General features: G+C 35.8%; 1 protein-coding gene across 1 annotated transcript in view; it reads left to right on the top strand.

Annotated features, from left to right (window-relative positions):
- The window catches only part of LOC135225863 (abhydrolase domain-containing protein 2-like), a 77,170-nt gene that overhangs the window by 13,930 nt on the left and 42,165 nt on the right, over positions 1 to 21,075 (top strand). The window lies entirely within an intron of this gene.

A 21,075-nucleotide genomic window follows, 5' to 3' on the forward strand; every position in this document is an offset into this window, starting at 1 on the left:
CGCCGTCAGTGCACCTCTCATGATGCACTGTAGGCATTACTTAAGGCTTTTTGCAACGTCCCGTAGGGGCCTCTAGCTGCTGCAACCCTTCTCATTTCTCTTACTGTACCTCCTCTCATATTCTTTTTCTTTCATATTTCCTCCTCTTACACCTTTCAAACCTTTCTATTGTCAGTTTCCGTTTCAGTGCTGAATGACCTCATAGGTACCAGTGCTTAGCCTTTGTCCTAAATTCTATATTCTATTCTATTGATATATTGCGTTATTTGCATGTATTGATATATTGCGTTATTTGCATGTAGTCTACTTCAGTTTTTACTTGAGATTTGCCCTTCAAGTGGTGTCGCTCTGTTTGGTGAGATTAGTTTCAAAAGTTCACAATGATACAATGCAGCCTTTACAGGAAATTCTCTTTCAAAGTTCACATTGATATCAGTCAAGAGCACTGTACTTCCAGCTCCCCCCCCCCCTTGATATCAGTCAAAAGCATTGTACTCCAAGCCCCCACCCTCTCTATCTCTCTCTCTTTCAAAGTTCACATTGATATCAGTCAAGAGCATTATACTCCCCCCTCTCTCTCTCTCTCTCTCTCTCTCTCTCTCTCTCTCTCTCTCTCTCTCTCTCTCTCTCAGGTGAGGAGGAGAGCGTGACGGAGACTAAGTCTAATATAATTTGTCGTAATTAGTTTGTATATATCAGTGATACAGAGTTTACATAACTTTTGTTGACATAAATAAGACTGATTTCGTATCAGAAGAATGCTAAGAATGTAACTACGATCAGAAATTAATAAGCCCTTCGGTAAAATTGTTTTAAACCAAACCACTTTCGTTGAGGTTTCGCTTTTCAAGACATAACAGAACAAAAGACGATCTTCAAGAGGTTTGTCAGCTGCTGGGAATATATCTTCAAAGAGGTTTGTCAACTGCTGGAAATATCTCTGCAAGGTTTATCAACTGCAGAAAATATATCTTCAAGAGGTTTGTCAACTGCTGGAAATATCTCTGCAAGGTTTATCAACTGCAGAAAATATATCTTCAAGAGGTTTATCAACTGCTGGAAATATCTCTGCAAGGTTTTTCAACTGCAGAAAATATATCTTCAAGAGGTTTATCAACTGCTAGGAATATATCTTCAAGAGGTTTATCAACTGCTGGGAATATATCTTCAAGAGGTTTGTCAACTGCCGGGAATATATCTTCAAGAAGTTTGTCAACTGCTTGGAATATATCTTCAAAGAGATTTATCAACTGCTGGGAATATATCTTCAAGATGTTTGTCAACAGCCGGGAGTATATCTTCAAGAAGTTTGTCAACTGCTTGGAATATATCTTCAAAGAGGTTTATCAACTGCTGGGAATATATCTTCAAGAGGTTTGTCAACTGCTGGGAATATATCTTCAAAGAGGTTTCAACTGCTGGAAAAATATTTTCAAGAGGTTTGTCAATTGCTGGAAATATATCTTCAAGGGGTTTGTCAACTGCTGGGAATATATCTTCAAAGAGGTTTATCAACTGCGGGGAATATATCTTCAAGATGTTTGTCAACTGCTGGGAATATATCTTCAAAGAGGTTCCAACTGCTGGAAAAGTATTTTCAAGAGGTTTGTCAACTGCTGGAAATATATCTTCAAGAGGTTTGTTTTGACAGCAGTTCTCTCGGTTGGAATCGAGAGATATTCGATTATTTAGTGACCGAACTTTAATCTGCCGAGATATGAAAAAAACGAATAATTGGCGTTGGGACTTTCATGAAAAAAACGAATAATTGGCGTTGGGACTTTCATGAAAAAAACGAATAATTGGCGTTGGGACATGAAAATCAAGACTCTCTACTGATTTCCATTCCATTGTATGATAGTAATCATCAATGGTTGGTTATCAATACCAAGTGAACGCGACCCATATATGCTGTCAAATAACAAAGAAATAATTTGAAGTATCGACTTCTTCTTGTCTGAGGTAAACGTTCATGTTGCCCACGTTTTGAACGAAACTCCAAGCCCCGTCTATAAGTTATATATCATTCCTTTTACCGTACTTCCGTTCGTATTTTCTTCCATCTTAACCTTCCTTAACCATCTTTAACAATTGTTTCATAGGGCAACTGTTAAAGGTTTTCATCCTGCTACACCTTTCAGACCACCTGATTGTTCAACTTCGTGTTTAGCTTTGAATGACCTCGTAGGTCCCAGCGTTTGCTTGCTCTTGGGCCTAAATTCTGTATTTTATTCTCTTCCGTGAGTTATCATATCAATGTGTCAAATTGGCCTAGAGTTTAAAGACAGAAGAGGCGCCTTCACGCCCACGCGTGTCTCTGCTCGGTCGGTAATGGCGTGTGGGCGGGGTTGGAGAGTTGGTGGGAAGGGTGGAGGGAGTTATTCCTGACGTTGCGTCATAGATACTGAGAGAGAGAGAGAGAGAGAGAGAGACGAGAGAGAGAGAGAGAAAAAAATATTACCCAGTCTGGGAATAGAGGGGATGTTGTAGGGTAGAATTATTATTCTGCATTCACGAGCGTCGTGTTATAATATACACACACACACACACATATATATATATATATATATATATATATATATATATATATATATATATATATATATATATATATATAATTACGTTGGAGCCAAATACTTGCAACAGTCATCCTTCCCAAATGCCAACGTTCAGTGCGCCAGGAAGCTATGATCTGGCCGATTGGAGCATATATATTTATTTTCGCGCCAGCGGCGATGTGAGACTACTGGCATTTGTTGTTCATTCTTGCCAGCATCGTCCACAAAATCTCTCGAGAAGGTATTTTGAGGTTTCAGATGAATTTCTGAGAAGGGGTGGCAGGGTGGGGCGGGGGAGGGGAGGGGGAGGGGGGGATGCTCTCGAACGAGGAAGAATTACCGAGAATCGCAGCTTCCCTTCAGCCCCTTTCATTCCTTTTATTTCTTATTATCTTCCTTTCGTCTTGCTTTGAGGTTTTCCTCCAGTTACCCCATTCAAACCTACCTACTCGCATTTTCCTTTCAAGCGCTAAATGGCCTTGTAGGTCCTACTGCTTGGCCTTTGCCCAGAACTCTCTTGTTAGTTTTTATTCCATGATAATCTCGCAGTAGCACGACTCACTAAAATGGCGAAGAAATCCACAGTGGTGTTGATGTACACTAATATATATTATATATATATATATATATATATATATATATATATATATATATATATTATATATATATTATATATATATATTTATAGAATAATATATATATATATACATATACGTATATGCTTTAAAAATCACAGTACATACACGTGACTTCATTAAATAAGCGCATACCACAGGAAAATGATTGGTAGAAATCCAAGCGCTTCAGTCTTTACAAAGACATTGTCAAGGATTTCTGCCTATCATTTTCCTGTGCGTATTCGCTTTTATATATATATATAATATATATTATATATATATATATATATATATATATATATATATAGAACAGAAAGCTTTCGAGAACGTGCTAGATTCACCTTCTCAATCTGACAGAAAACACTTAAATAGTCTTTGAGGTATAATAAAGAAAAAAAATTAAACATGTAGTTAACAGAAGACGACAACCGGTCGTAAATTTGAAGAAGGCAAGATTTAGTAGTTAAGGTTTTACCAGATTACTGTAGCGTTTTCAGTCAAACTGAGGACAGTCGAGCAGGTTCTTGAAAGCTATCTCTTCCATATTTCTAAAATATACAGGGTGTCTATAAAGTTTCAGCACCATGACAAGTATTTATCGCTTGTAATGGCACTGGGACTTTATGGACACCCTGTAGATGTACATCGACACCACTGTGAAATTCTTCATTTTATTATTATTATTATTATTATTATTATTATTATTATTATTATTATTATTATTATTATTCAGAAGATGAAGTCTATTCATATGGAACAAGCCCAGCACATGGAGCATTGACCTAACATTCAAGCTTCCAAAGAATATGGCGTTAACTAGAAAGAAGTAGCTTAAGCTAATGGAAAATACAGAATGAGAGCAGTTGTTAGAGAACCAGATAAAATAACGAATAAATAATTCAATGAAAAAAATGTAAGTTAATTATTAAAATACAAGGGGAATTGTATTTTGAGTATTAATGCATTGCACCCTTGCTTGAACTTCTGTAAAAGTTCCTATTGCACTATCCAACGGTGAGAGGGGAATTAAGGTCCTCTGGAACTGAGAAGTTAGACAACCAGGACCTTTACTATTATTATTATTATTATTATTATTATTATCATTATTATTTTTTTAATTAATTTTTTTTGCTCTATCACAGTCCTCCAATTCGACTGGGTGGTATTTATAGTGTGGGGTTCCGGGTTGCATCCTGCCTCCTTAGGATTCCATCACTTTTCTTACTATGTGCGCCGTTTCTAGGATATCACACTTTGCATGAGTCCTGGAGCTACTTCAGCCTCTAGTTTTTCTAGATTCCTTTTCAAGGATCTTGGGATCGTGCCTAGTGTTCCTATGATTGTGGGTACAGTTTCCACTGGCATATCCCATATCCTTCTTATTTCTGTTTTCAGGTGTAGATACTTATCCATTATTATTATTATTATTATTATTATTATTATTATTATTATTATTATTATTATTATTATTATTATTATTATTATTATTATTTTAAGGGACACTCAAGAACACCTCTTAATAGAATCCACTGTAGATTTGTTACCAATGGAATGATGCAAAATTTGTTCAAGATAAAAACTTCATAAACTTAATGACACTGGTATGCGTTTTAGTAGAAAAACGCAGGCTTCCTTTAACGGTTAACCCCGTAGGGGGTTGGTAGTGCCGTCAGTGCACCTCTTTCGGTACAATGTAGGCATTACTTAAGGCTCTTTGCAGCGTCCCTTCGGCCCCTAGCTGCAAACACTTTCATTCCGTTTACTGTACCTCCGTTCATATTGTCTTTCTTCCATCTTACTGTCCACCTAACAATAATTGTTTCATAGTGCAACTGCTTTGAGGTATTCCTCCTGTAACACCTTTCAAACCTTTTTCTGTCGATTTCCGTTTCAGCGCTGAATGGCCTTAGGTGCCCCAGTGCTTGGCGTAATGCCAAAAATCTATATAAATAAAAAATATTTACCGGTTAAATGACGTTTATGATGCAAGGTCGCGTATGGCATGAAAGCAGGAAGGTAAATTATTATCCATAAAGCTGTGTTTTTGGGAGTTTGCCAAGTAGAACCTTCTGCCGTTTGCATTGAAGGTTGTTTTCATAACTGGAATAAAAGGTTCGAGCGGAGTTTGACGTAGACATTCAGTATACCTGATTTAGTAGAATTTCACGAGAGGATTTCCAGGTCTTAATGAATGACCCCGTTGGAGGGGTAGTGCCGTCAGTGCCCCTCATGCGTTGCACTGTAGGTATTACTCGAGGTTCTCTGCCGAGTCCCCTAGGCCCCCAGCTGCAGCCCCTTTCATTCCTTTTGCTGTACCTCCATTCATATTCTCTTTTCCTTCCTTTTAGGTCGCAGCTCTTGGTCTTTGGCGCAAATCCTGTATTCTCACATAGTGAAGAAGTAATTCTTAGAATTTTATAAAATTCTAGAATATTATGATAACAATGGATTTTAAGCAGGTGTAATTGAATAGCTAAAAACTAGGTGAAAATGCGCGCGCGCGCGCACATATGTATGTGTGTGTGTAAATAAATTCTTCTGTTTAAACAGGATACATCTCAAGTATAAAAGGTCCATTAAAACACTATGGTGTAAAGCTAAGGACTATATTTCGGTGGAGTGACTTCCACCCTTACCAAGAAGTGATTCACTATTTGATAAGGGTGGAAGTTAGTCCCCCGAAATATAGTCCTCAGCTTTATACCAGTGTTTTAATGGGCCTTTTTTATTTTATTATATTATTATATATATATTAGGATTATATATATTATAGTATATTTATATTATATATATTATATTATATTATATTATATATTATATAATTTATATTATATATATTATATTATATTATATTATATTTATATTATATTTATTATATTATTCTATTATATATATATTATATATTATATATTATTGATTTATATATATATATATATATTATATACCATTATATTATTATTATTATTTATATGATATATAATATATTATATTAGAATAGAACTGTGGAATTTCAAGGCTCAAATCATAATAATGATTATAATATAATAATAATAATAATATTATTATTATTATTATTATTATTATTATTATTACTTATTATTATTGTAATTGATTGAAGTGTCTAATCCACACAACAGCACACAGAGAGAGAGAGAGAGAGAGAGAGAGAGAGAGAGAATCTCACTTCCTTTCTGCAATGAAAGCGTTTTGAATCCATTCTCTACAGAGAGTGGAAAGAAACCCAGCATAGAATTATTGTCCTCCAGGCAAGGCAGACTGTGGCCACATCTGCAGTGTAATCGACCAGCTTTTAAGTTTGGAATAAAACAAAGAAAAGAGTAAATTCACAGATGTTCTTGCATACTCTTAAACCCGTATATACATATATATATAGTATTATATATATATATATATATATATATATATATATTATGTTAGTATGTATGTATGTATGTATGTTGTATGTATATTGTATATATATATAGATATATATTAGCTATTATATACTATTATTCTTAGAACTTCATTAAAACTGGATGGTAATCCAGCGGAGATATTTATTTAAAAAGATTACAGGCTTGTAACTTTTCCTGAATAAATATCCCTTCTAGATGCCATCCAGTTTTTAATTAGTTCCTGTAGGTATATATATATTATATATATATATATATATATATATATATATATGTATATGTAGTATATGTACGAGTTATATATATTTATAATAGATATAATATTAATATATACTATATATATGTGTGTGTGTGTGTGTGTTTTGTGTTGTGTGTGTGTATGTGTGTATATATATGTATATATACATATATATATATATATATATATATATATATATGTATATATATATATATATATATTATTATATATGTATATATATATATATATATATATATATATATATATATATATAGAGAGAGAGAGAGAGGAGAGAGAGAGAAGAGAGAGAGAGAGAGAGAGAGAGAGAGAGAGAGAGAATCTGCCTACGTAGAAGAGCCCTTATTGTTTGCGTGAGTGTGTGTGTGTGTGTGTGTGTGTGTGCGATCTTTAAAAACGTCGCGGAATTGTTTCAAATTCCAGGGGTTCCATGATGCAGTCGAAATATCTCTCTCTCGCTCTCTCTCTCTCTCTACCACCGGCAGCATCCTAATCAATACACAGACATTCCTCCTCTCCGTTGCTCTCCACAGCCACTGGTTCTCCTCACTCCTTCTTCTTCTTCTTCTTCTTCTTCTTCTTCTTCTTCTTCCTTTCCATCATTCTCTATCGCCTTTGTTCGTTCGTCCTTAGGTCGTGACGTTGCCATCTTCCTTTTATTTATTTTTTTTTTCTCTCCTGCTGAGGCCGAACATCCGGAACACTGCGTTGACAGAGAGTGTCAGTCCTTAGCTTAGGTGGATCAGTGCTGACGAAAGTGTTGCACACGTCGCATCACGCGGTGCACTGTAGGCATTACTTGAAGGTTTCTCGCAACGTCCCTTACCTAGGCCCCTAGGGACCTGCTGCAACCCCTTTCAGTCCTTTTACTGTACATCCGTTTGTATTGTCTTTCTTCCATCATACTTTCCACAACCCTCTCCTGGCAATGGAGGTTTTCACCGTTAATTTTCGTTTCTGCGTTGACTGACGACCTCCGAGGTCCCAGCGCTTGGCCTTTGGCCTTAATTCTATATTCTGACCTATGTATTCTATAGTCCATTGTATTCTTAAGCGAGTAGTAGCTAAATGATTGTTTTAGTTTCATTACAGATAACCTTTCATTGAAGATATATTGATAGAAATGAATATATTATCGTTTCCAGGTTTTCAGTAATAGAAATAATAAATTTATGAGAATTTCCAGCTTATCAATAGTAGAAATGAATATATTATAATTTACAGCTTTTCTTTTCAGTAATAGAAGTGAATATATTTATTTTAATTTCTAGCAATTCAGTAATGGAAATAAATATATTAATTCAATTTCCAGAGTTTTTCAGTAATGGAAATGAATATATTTATTCTACTTTCCAGCTTTTCAGTAAAAGAAGTTAATACGTATATTTATAATTTACAGCTTTTCAGTAATAGAAGTGAATATATTTATTATAATTTCCAGCTTTTCAGTAATAGAAGTTAATATATTCATAATTTACGGCTTTTCAGTAATATAAGTGAACATATTTCTTATAATTTCCAGCTTTTCAGTAATAGAAATGAATATATTTTTGATAATTTCCAGATTTTCAGTAGTAAAAGTGAATATATTATAATTTACAGCTTTTCAGCAATGGAAATGAATATATTTCTTATAATTTCCAGCTTTTTAGTAATAGAAGTTAATATGTTTATAATTTACATATTTTCAGTAATAGAAATGAATATATTTATAATCTCTAGCTTTTTAGTAATAGAAATGAATATATTTCTTATGATTTCCAATTTTTCAGTAATAGAAGTTTATATAATTATAATTTACAGCTTTTCAGTAATGGAAATATATTTATTATAATTTAAGCTTTTCAGTAATAGAAGTGAATATATTTCTTATAATTATCAGTTTTTCAGTAATGGAAATGAATATAGTCATTAAATTTCCAGAGCTTTTCAGTAATGGAAATTAATATATTTATGATAATTCCCAGCTTTTCAATAATGGAAATATATTTATTATAATTTTCAGCTTTTCAGTAATGGAAATGAATATGTTTATTATAATTTCCAGTTTTTCAGTAATAGAAGTTAATATAGTTATAATTTACAGCTTTTCAGTAATAGAAATGAATATATATATTTCTGTAATGTCGGCTTCGATCTTTGTATGCAAAAGAGCAGCTTCGACGAGCGAATTTGTAACTTGTCTTCGGTGCTGTTATAAGAATAAGATATTTTCGCTTTCTCGGGGAGTAAGCCAACAAACTACTTTGTTGTTGTTCTTGTTGTTGTTGGTCTTGTCGGGGGTTTAGGTAAGCCCTATAGAAAAGCCTAAAAAGGTCTGAAAAAGGTGTTCCGTATAGAGTTAAAGATACAGTAGTTTTAGAATAGGATACTTAACAATTTTTTATTAGAATGAAAATTACTAAAAATAACTGAGCATGTTAAACAGCACAGAACAATTATTTCTAATAAAATTTAGCGTATTTATTTTAATTTTTGCGGGTGAAACAATGCTCTAGTTGACCGTAGATTTTAGCACGCGCTCCAAGAAAGCTGGAGGTCGGATCACGCTCCCTTTGTTTTATTTATTTATTTATTTATTTATTTATTTATTTATTATTTTTATTTTGAGGTTTGATATATCATTCAGTCTCTCTAATGTCCAGACATAATGAAGACAGCTTTTCACGCGATGTCGAAAGTCTGTCTTGTTCTAGGAATGAAGTTTATTCTCGGTAACTCCGTTGAATAATTAATATGAATGGCCGTGATCTTTCTGAAACGTGTCGTTGAATATATAATGTGTGTACCATCAAAGTGCATCATACCCCTTATATGATATGTAGGGGCTCGTATTATCTGTTAACATTTCAAGGTCAAATGATTTTAAATTGTCCTTGGATATCAGCAACTTTATAGTTTTATAAAAAATAAAAATAAAATAAGGTCAAAATAGCTAAAACGGCTCGTGATTGGAAATGGCTTCTACTTGAGAGTATTTGAAATGGGTAGTCGATCGCATTTTGTATGACTGACAGATTATTCACTCTTGACAACATTATCGAATATATATAGAATTTAGGCCAGAGCCATATGCGAAAGAAAAAAGTGTGATGGATCCCATAACAAAACTTGAGAATTTTCCATCACAGACACTGTATAATGCAGAATTGTACCCTGGTCCTTAGGATCGTCCTGAGGACCTTGCCCTTGGCAATGGGTGGTCATGGGTACGTCCTACTTGGATACACCGTTAGCAGCGGTACATTTCAATTCTCTGCACCGTCCCTTCGACCCCATAGTTTTGACCACCGGGGGCCGGGGGTAGTGCCATCAGTGCACCTCGCGGGGACCACTGTAGGCATTACTCATGGTTTTTGCGGCGTCCCTTTTGCCCCTAGATGCAACCATTTCATTCCTTTTAGAGTACTTCCATTCATATTATCTTTACTCCATCTGCCACCCATCCTCTCCTTACAAATGTTTCATAGTACAACTGCGAGATCTTCCTCCTGTTACACCTTTCAAACTTACCTACTCTCAATTTCCTTTCCAGCGCTGAACGACCTCATAGTGCCCAGTGCTTGGCCTTTGGCCTAAACTCTATTGACGCTTCGTGTACACGAAGTCCTTGGCCAAGGTTGAATTATGGACCTTGTCCTTGGCAGTGGGAGGTCATTGGTACGTCGTCGTCCTTGGGTACCGTTTTCGGCAGTGCATTTGTTTCTTTGACTTGTTCCTTCTTCCCAACATTGGGAGCCTCCTTTTTTTTACTCTTTCTCTCTCATCTGGCTGGCCATCTGCCCTAATTCATTTCATTCAAGAATCCCTTTGAGAGTCTACAAATGGACTCATTAGCGTTCTGAAATAGTTGATTATGCAAGGGTCTTGGCAGGGAGCCAAAGCGTTCACGTGTAGTCATGATGGCAGTTCTTGGATAGATAGAATATTGTCAAGTGGCTAAGAAATTCACATCATGATAAACTTTTACATAATAACATTCCATTGTTTTATAAATAAACTGTCTTTTTTTTATTGTTTTAACGTTTAAGCGTTCGAAAGTCTAGACAATATATATATATATAATCCTTGATTGTTACTGTAAGATACAAGCGTATTCCGGGAAAGCACTTTTACAGAAACTCATTTATTTATTTGTTTATTTATTTATTTATTTGTGTGTTGCACGAACACCATCATTATCAACAAAGCCATCTCTTTTTGTCAAAAGTCACATGTGAATGGTTATCGCCAATCGCAAACACATTACCCAAACCCATCAAAGCCAAATTCTACTAAATTCTTAAACCAAATAAACACAAATCAAAAACCCCACACGACACACACACACTGAAATTCCTGGACCATGACAGTGAGTATTGGAACTAGACTTGCTGATCGTGCAATGTAAGCAGCTCAGATATTTACATGTTAGAATGCGCTTAAAATCTTGGTTTGCCTAAATTGTTAGCATTTCAGGGGCGTCAATTGAATCCCTTGGAAGTGTTTTAGTTTTGGCCAAACAGATGGGTCTGTTGCTAATAAAATGCCACCATCAAAGTGTCGATTAGTGCCTCATGCTTTCATAGATTGTGGGTATTCAAGCAAGACCTAACCAGTGGTTCCATGCAACGTAAACACACAATACAAACAAACAAACAATACAAGCAAGACCAGACAAGATAACAGAATTTATCCCGTTGGAGGGTAGTGCCGTCATTGCACCTCATGCGGTGCACTGTAGGCATTACTTTAATGTTCTTCGCAGCGTCCCTTCTTCGGCCCTTAGCTGTTGCAATACCTTTCATTATTTTTACTGTCTCCGTTCGTATTCTCGTTCTTCCATCTTGCTTTACTCAACCCTCTCTTAACGATTTTTTTAATGGTTCAACTGCGAGGTTTTTCCCTCCAGCTAACCTGTCAAACCTCTCTACTGTCAATTTCCCTTTCAGTGCTGAGTGACCTCGTCATAGTAGGTCCCAGCGCTTGATCTTTAGCCGAAATTTCACTCAAAAAAAAAAAAAAAAAAAAAAAAAAAAAAAATTGCATCGAAAGAAATTGTGGTGCATTTCCCATGGATATCCTTTTTTTTAAGCAATAGTTAAAAGTGAGATACGAAAGATATTACAAGGTCGAATTTGATATTTCCAGAGAAGAAAATGTCTTCCCTTGACGTCGAATCCTTCAAAAAAAAAAAAAAAAAAAAAAAAAAAAAAAAAAAAAACCGTTGCGTGACGATTTAAGGTATTTTTGCTTATATACGATGATGTTATGCGCGCAAGTGTGATATTTCTTATTTTTTATAATGTTCTTCGTCTTGTATGGGGTTAGTGACATCAGTGCACCTCACGTGTCGCACTGTACGCATTACTCAAGGTTCCTTGCAGCGTCTCATCGGCCCTTCATTCCTTTTACTGTACCCCCTTTGTACTTTCCTCAACCTAACAGTTGTGTCATATTGCAACTGCTTTGAGGTTCTCCTCCTGTTACACCTTTCAAACCTTCGCACTGTCAGTTTCCATTTCAGCGCTGAATGACCTTCATCGTATTCGTAAGTGTCCCAGCGCTTGGCCCTTTTCCGAAATTCTTTATCCTATTCTATTCTATATACTAGTAATTTACCAATCCTTACTAAAGGCACATTAATCTGCTGCTTCATACAAGTGATTCGTAAAGTTAATAAGTCTACGGGCACAACCAGCCCCGTTTCACGGACACAATCAGCTCCATTTCAGGGAATCCTTTCTCACCCCCACCCCCTTCGGTGGGTGGGGGGGAGGTAGGATGAAACCCCATTATAAGCCATCTTAGGGGTCCCCATTATAACCCTGCTAAGTTTCATGGTCATCGTACCAGCCGTTTGGCCGTGATTGAATTACAGACGAACAGACGTCCATTATAGTATCGTAAGATTCTTCGATAATAAGAGTATCATTCGTTATAAGAATGTTATAATCAACGCTCTGTCGATAAGATAAGCTTCACGTGGGGCGTTGCTGCAGAATCGTGCTTTGTACTTCGTACTTTGGACTTTGGTGTGAACTCTGCACAATGTATCATTCGACCATGAACGAACAGTCCAGGGAGAACCCGTGACTCATAATCACTTCGCTTTTGTCGAGTATATTGCTACCTTGACGCTGATAGGTAAACCCTAATCGCACCCTGACTATTAGCGTGAAGTACGTTCACTCATAATCGGCTGTTTTTTTTTTTTTTAACTTAGTCACCACTCGAGTGTAAATGTACATAATGGCAATTATCTTAAAATGACGGGTATGATTTGAGATAAGAGGTGATTCGGCTGTCGTATTATTTGTTCTCGATGCAGATGAATGTTGTAAGTATGGAATGACAGATTTCTGTTACGCAGAGAGAGAGAGAGAGAGAGAGAGAGAGAGAGAGAGAGAGAGAGAGAGATTACTTGTATCTATGAAAAATCTATTTCTTTATTTTGGCATATAAAAGCATCAGGAGGATTACATTACTTTTAGGAAAGCTTGATTGTGTTTTTATTGGAGTTGTTCGGCTTCATTCAAAACACCCCACGAAATTAAATCAGTTTAACTTGGAAATTCCTCGTGAAAAAGACCATGAGAGGTCTAGCCACTTTACAAAAGCTCATTATTATTATTATTATTATTATTATTATTATTATTATTATTATTATTGTTGTTGTTGTAACCCCTTTCGTAAGGAACAAGCCCACAGTGGTAATTGACTTGAACGTTCGAAGTTCCAACTGCATGATATACTGAGGGAGGCTGTTCCACAGTACATCGTTGTGAGGAGGAATAAGGGACCTCTGGAACTTTGGAGATTAATCGTGAATGTGGAGGATCTGTGTTACAACACAACTTATGATGAAAAAATGACAAACAAGAGACAATCCATATCGATGGTCCAAGTCATAACTGCTAATATTTGGGAACGGAGACCTGCCACCCCAAGAGTCTTAACGAGGTCTGACTACTTTCGTCTTTTATGTTTGAAGCTCGTCATGAAAAAGCAGCTCTGACCTTCATACATTTTCAACACTTCACGAAAAGGTCTTTGCAAGGTCTGACCACCTTCCAAATTCATCTTCTCATGATGAGTAAAAAAAAAAAAATAATGTGTGGAATCTCTTCAGAACAGCACAAATAGTGACTTTTCGTTTATAGCCGTGAGAATGAACCATCTTTAGAGCCTGCTCCGTAGGAAGGTAATGCAGTCAGTGTACCTCATACGGTACACTGTAGGCATTACTTTTTAAGGTTGTATGTAGCGTCCTTTCGATCTCGAGCTGGAACCCCTTTCATTCATTTTACTGTACCTCCGTTCATATTCTCTTACTTCCATCTTACTTTCCTGAGGACCATTCCTGTTTCAGTGTGTTAACCAGTGGATGGTAGTTGTTAATTCCTATTGAGGTTTAGTACTGTCAGTGCATTACTTATTAAGGAGCTCTTCGAGTACTGATTTTGGAGAGAGAGAGAGAGAGAGAGAGAGAGAGAGAGAGAGAGAGAGAGAGAGAGAGAGAGAGAGAGAGAAGAAAATGGTGAAATATTCCGTGAAGTCTCATGGAAATATGTGAGAGAGAGAGAGAGAGAGAGAGAGAGAGAGATGAGAGAGAGAGGGGGAGAGAAGAAAATGGTGAAATATTCCGTGAAGTCTCATGGAAATATGTGAGAGAGAGAGAGAGAGAGAGAGAGAGAGAGAAAGAAAATGGTGAAATAGAGAGAGAGAGAGAGAAGAAAATGGTGAAATATTCCGTGAAGTCTCATGGAAATATGTGTGTGAGAGAGAGAGAGAGAGAGAGAGAGAGAGACCTTACCTTACCTTACCTTACAGACCTTACATTTTGTTCGGGTTGCCCCAGGTCCCTCAGTGTGAGGCACCTCTAATGTCTACCAGAGAGTTGCTAGTACATCTTCCGGTATATTTTGTCATTCCAATCTTGGATGGTCTGGGATGCAGTTTAGATATTTGTCGAGCTTATTCTTAAACACATCTACGCTCACTCCTGATATATTCCTCAGATGAGCTGGCAACGCATTGAATAGACGCTGCATTATCGATGCTGGTGCGTAGTGGATTAATGTCCTGTGTGCTTTCCTTATTATTCCTGGTATAGTTTTGGGCACTATTAATCTACCTCTGGTGAAATATTCCGTGAAGTCTCATGGAAATATGAGAGAGAGAGAGAGAGGGAGAGCGTTATCCAATATTTCCAAGACAAGATAAGAATGTACCTTACTATATGGGGATTGCATAAGCTTACTTTTAAGTATCCGAATCTCTTATTGATTTAGATGGGACCGCTAATCAGTCCTCGTTGACTGTTTATTTGGCTGATAAAAAAAACGATACTGAGATAACCAAGCTTACGTCATGGGTGACTCATAAGCATACCTAATTGGCATTTTTAAAAATTAATTATTAAAGTCAGCTGGCGGTTGTCAGTCTGTCCATACTCTTTTTATATCCCCCGCCAGTGCAGATCTTACTTTCAAACCCTTTTTTTTTACTGTCAATACGCGATATATGATAGACGTATAAAGTTTGTAGTGTAGATCATACCCATGCCGGTTGCATGCTTGCAACAGGTGATGACTGAATTAAATAGCAATACTGTCTTTACGAGCAGAAAGGGGACTCCTTTGAAAGCTTTCGTCAAGACTGCCATGAAGATCTGTGTTCGTTAATGTAAGGTTGTTGGGAGAGGGAGGATAGGTGGGGGAGGGGGGGAGGGTGGGAGGTGGGAGCGTAGAGAGAAGTTCGTGCAGACACGCCTTCAGACAAATTGTATCGCGTCGTCTTTAACACCTGCTGCTGCTGCTGCTGCGACGAGCAGCTTGCTGTGGTTACAGGTTGCTGGCAAGTTTTATCATGCTCATCAAAACTCTTCTCTAGCTATGTGATCTAACTTATTTCACCTTGGATTTTCCGTATGATTGATTTCACCTTGCATTTTCTGTATAATTGATTTCATTTTGCATTTTCTGTATAATTGATTTCATTTTGCATTTTTCTTGGTATAATTGATTGTTTCAGCTTGCATTTTGCTGTATAATTGATTTCATTTTTGCATTCTTTTCTGTTATAGAATTCTTTCAGCTTGCATTTTCTGTATAATTGATTTCATTTGCATTTATTGTATAATTGATTTCAGCGTTTTGCACTTTTCCCTGTATAATTGATTTCATTTTGCATTGTTCTTTTCTTTATAATTGATTTCAGCTTTTGCATTTTCTGTATTAATTTGGGATTTCAGCTTTTGCATTTTCTGTATAATTGATTTCATTTTGCATTTTCTGTATAATTGATTTCATTTTGCATTTTCTGTATAATTGATTTCATTTTGCATTTTCTGTATAATTGATTTCATTTTGCATTTTCTGTATAATTGATTTTCAGCTTTTGCATTTTCTGTATAAATTGATTTCATTTTGCCATTTTCTGTATAATTGATTTCAGTTTTGCATTTTCTGTATAATTGTTTCATTTTGCATTTTCTGTATCAATTGATTTCAGCATTTTGCATTTTGTATAATCTTGATTTCAGCCTTGCATTTTCTGTATAATTGATTTCATTTTGCATTTTCTGTATAATTGATTTCAGCTTGCATTTTCTGTATAATTGATTTCATTTTGCATTTTCTGTATAATTGATTTCATTTTGCATTTTCTGTATAATTGATTTCATTTTGCATTTTCTGTATAATTGATTTCAGCTTGCATTTTCTGTTTATTAATTGAAGTTTCTTTTTTGCAATTTTCCCTGTATAATTGAATTTCATTTTGCAATTTTCTGTATAATTGATTTTCATTTTCATTTTCTGTAATAATTATTTCATTTTTGCATTTTCTGTATAATTGAGTTTTTCAGCTTTTGCTTTTTCTAATTATTGATTTTCTTTTCCTTACAGCTTTTTTGTTATTCCTTTTTAATTTGATTCAGCTTGTATTTCCCGTATAACTTATTTCAGCTTGTATCTGTATAATTTATTTCAGATTGTGGTTTCCGTATAATTTATTTTGGCCTATTTCCTTATAGTCATTTATTTCAGCTTTGTAGTTTCCATGCAATTTATTTTGGCTTGTATTTTCGCATAATTTAGTTGGGCTTGTAGTTTCCATATAATTTATACATAATTTATTTCAGCTTGCAGTTTCCGTAAAATATATATTAGCTTGTAGTTTCCATATAGACATTTATTTCAGATTGTAGTTTCCATATAATTTATTTCAGCTTGTAGTTTTCATATAATTTATTTCGGCTTGTAATTTCCATATAATTTTCGGTTTGTAGTTTGCGTATAATTTATTTCGGCTTGTAGTTTCCATATAATTTATTTCAGCTTGTAGTCTCCTTATTTTTTATTTCAGCTTGTAGTTTCCTTACAATTTATTTCGGCTTGTAAATTTCATATGATTTATTTCAGCTTGTATTTTCTGTATAATTTATTTCGGCTTGTAGTTTTCATATAATTTATGTCAGCTTGTAATTTCCGTACAACCTTTTGAATCATTGTGAAATATACGGAAGCGATTGACATCGAATTATCATCTTGCTTTGTTCCCCATTCTTCCGTTCCGTAGGGGCTATTGCCGACAGTGCTCCTCATGCGGAGCACTGTTGGCATTACTTAAGGTTCTTTCAGCGTCCCTTCCATGGCCCCCTAGCTGCTGCAACCTCTTTCATTCCTTCTACTGGAGCTCCGTTCCCTTTCATCCATCTTGCTGGCCACCCTCTCCTAAGAATTGATTCATGTCACACCTTACAATCCTTTTTATTGTAAATTTCCCTTTGGCCTAAATTCTATATCCCATTCCAGTTCCATTCCCATTCTTCCTTTTTTAGTTTGCGAGAAATTTACGGTATGCAAATATTCAGTGATTATTTCCCTTTTTTTTCTTCTTTCACAGTCATCCTATTCGACTGGGTGGTTTCTATACTGTGAGGTTCCGGGTTACATCCTTCCTCCTTTGGAGTCCGTAACTTTATTATTATTATTATTATTATTATTATTATTATTATTATTATTATTATTATTATTATTATTATGAAGAAGTAGAAGAAGAAGAAATTACCGTCCTCCCAACGGTAAACAAAAGATGGAAGTCTTTCATATTCAGCTCAGGACGAATACGTCCTTATAGAATCGACCCTACTTGAAACTTGACTGAGAGAGCAGGCTGACTCTCTTCCGTATTGTTGAGAACTCTCTCTCTCTCTCTCTCTCTCTCTCTCTCTCTCTCTCTCTCTCTCTCTCTCTCTCTCTCTCTCTGTGTGTGTGTGTGTGTGTGTAGTGGAGTTTTAAGGCAACATTCTGGACCTAATCACTGACCCAATTTATTTACTGAATTCGCAATGCGACAGATTTTTTTTATTATTATTATTATAATATGTTCCTTATTAAACATTTATTATTTAAACGAATTGCTGTGTAGTTGTTACTAAGATAAATTTCTGATGGTTTTAGCTGGTGGATAACTTTTCTCAGGGCAGACAAAATTATTATGTAGTTCACAGAATTTTGGTAAATTGTTAACTCTAATTTTAGCATTGCCGGATACCAGTTATTATTCCTTTCCCTAATTTTAGCATTGCCACCAAGTATTATTCAGCTTGATACCTCATTGATTCCTGTGTTTTAATGGTGCCATCTTACATGAAAATGTGTAGCCACATATATGAATTTGCATCACGCTCTAAATTATTGATAAAAATCAATTTTTCATATTTTAGAATTTTTTTTCTCTCTCTCTTTCAGGTAAGTTGGCTCTAACAATATTTGGATAGAGATTGAAGCTGTAGGTACGTAGGGTATGGGCACTTCTCGTACAGTAACCTTCAAGAGTAATGATGAAAGATTCGAATGCTTTGTATTGTAGTAAGTGTAGCTATCGGTATTAGTGTGCATATATTATATATATAATATATATATATATATATTATATATATATATATATTATATATAGTATGCATTAAGCTACAAATGTCCTTTAATATCCAATTCACTCTACCTCTGAATTGATATATTTTCATATATATATGTGTGTTAACCGAAGGGTAATTTTAGTTGATAATAATTTACGTGGATTCGAACCCCAGCGCACAGAGGAGAAATCAGGACTTCAGTGACGTCGTCTTACCGACTCGGCCAACGAGGCGTCACTGAAGTCCTGATTTCTCTACTCTGCGCGCTGGTTCGAATCCACAAGAGGACGAAGAAATTATTATCAACTAAATTCCTCGAGGGAGAGCGAATTGGATATGAAAGGACATTTGTAGCTTAATCTCTCTCTCTCTCTCTCTCTCTCTCTCTCTCTCTCTCTCTCTCTCTCTCTCTCTCTCTCTCGAAGCGACGGTTCAAGTCAAAGCGGGATTATCCCGAAGAGAGAAGAGGGCACAACAGCGTTTGCCTTAGTTCACTGACCTGGAATTCGAGTCCATTCCCTTCAAGCACATCCAATAGAGAGAGAGAGAGAGAGAGAGATCCATATCTTATCTGGTTTTCAGATGTTGGAAGCTCAACTTTATTAATTTCTCATGTTAAAGAGGTTTATTATTATTATTATTATTATTATTATTATTATTATTATTATTATTATTATTATTATTATTATTATCCAGAAGATGAACCGTATTCATAAGGAACAAATTCGAGCTTATAAAGAATATTATGGTGCTCTCTCTCTCTCTCTCTCTCTCTCTCTCTCTCTCTCTCTCTCTCTCTCTCTATTTATATATATATATATATATATATATATATATATATATATATATATATGTATATATAAGGTTTTTTGCCACGAAGGAAAAAATGAAAAAGCAAGATAGCCGAGTACTTTCGGTCCTGTTGGACCCTTTACTGAAGTACTTGGCTATCTCGCTTTTTCATTTTTTCCTTCGTGGCAAAAACCTTTATTTATACATGGCATCACGTTTTATATACTTCGTGATCAAGTTAGTTCATCATTATATATATATATATATATATATATATATATATAACTATATATATATGTAATATATATATATTTATTTTGTACGTATAGGCCTGTGTATTTATTTGCATGCGGGTGCTTGCTTGCTTGCAGTTACCCTGCTGATGCCTACGATGTAGCAATAAAATCTCTCGTGTTTCATGAAAGCAGAGAAGCTCGTCTCTCTCTCTCTCTCTCTCTCTCTCTCTCTCTCTCTCTCTCTCTCTCTCTCTCAGGTAATGGAGTACGTTAGAGTTTTCCGTCATTTACAAATTTCCAAAGAGAGCTGCTTGTAATGGATGCCATGCGGTGCGATCAATACCAGTGTCCTCAGCTGCTGTACAGCATTGGTCTTGCAAGCGCTCTCTCTCTCTCTCTCTCTCTCTCTCTCTCTCTCTCTCTCTCTCTCTCTCTCTCTCTCATATCTCCTGTAACCGTGTGACCTCTGCTAGCGTTGCGCTTGTTAAGTCTCTCTTGGTGATGGGTCATATGGTATGCAGTAGTTTTTTGAAATCTCTCTCTCTCTCTCTCTCTCTCTCTCCTCCGTCTCTCTCTTCTCTCTCTCTCTCGTCTGATCTCCGTAACCGTGTGACCTCGGCTAGCGTTGCGCTTGTTAAGTCTCTCTTGGTGATGGGTCATATGGCATGCAGTAGTTTTTTTAAACTCTCTCTCTCTCTCTCTCTCTCTCTCTCTCTCTCTCTCTCTCTCTCTCTCTCTCTCTCTCTCTCTCTCATCTCCTGTAATCGTGTGACCTCTGCTAGCGTTGCACTCGATATGACGTGTCATATCGCGTGCAAAAATCTCAGATATGTTTATTATTATTATCATCAAGTTTATTATTACTATTATTAATATTGTTATTATGCGGAAGACGAACCCTATTCATATGGAACAAGTCACCAAATGGACCAATGATTTGAAGTTCAAAAAGCTTCCAGTGAATATTGTGGCATTCATTAGCAGGAAGTAACAGAAGGTTATGGGAAATACAGAAAGGTGCAAGAAATCAGTAAGAAATTGGCTAACTTGTGATACTTCATTTCAAAATTCGAATTTTAAGGATACGTTGAATATCAGCCTTGGATTTCCATTGTTAGATTTCTGAAAAAGAAAACTATTGTGCCTGCTTTGTCTGTCCGTCCGCACTTTTTCCGTCCACCCTCACATCTTAAAAACTACTGAGGCTAGAGGGCTTCAAATCGTTATGATGATCATCCACCCTCCAATCATCAAACACACCAAATTGCAGCCCTCTAGCCTCAGTAGTTTTGATCTTA

This window comes from Macrobrachium nipponense, chromosome 13 (genome assembly GCF_015104395.2).
Source record: "Macrobrachium nipponense isolate FS-2020 chromosome 13, ASM1510439v2, whole genome shotgun sequence".
Lineage (NCBI taxonomy): Eukaryota > Metazoa > Arthropoda > Malacostraca > Decapoda > Palaemonidae > Macrobrachium > Macrobrachium nipponense.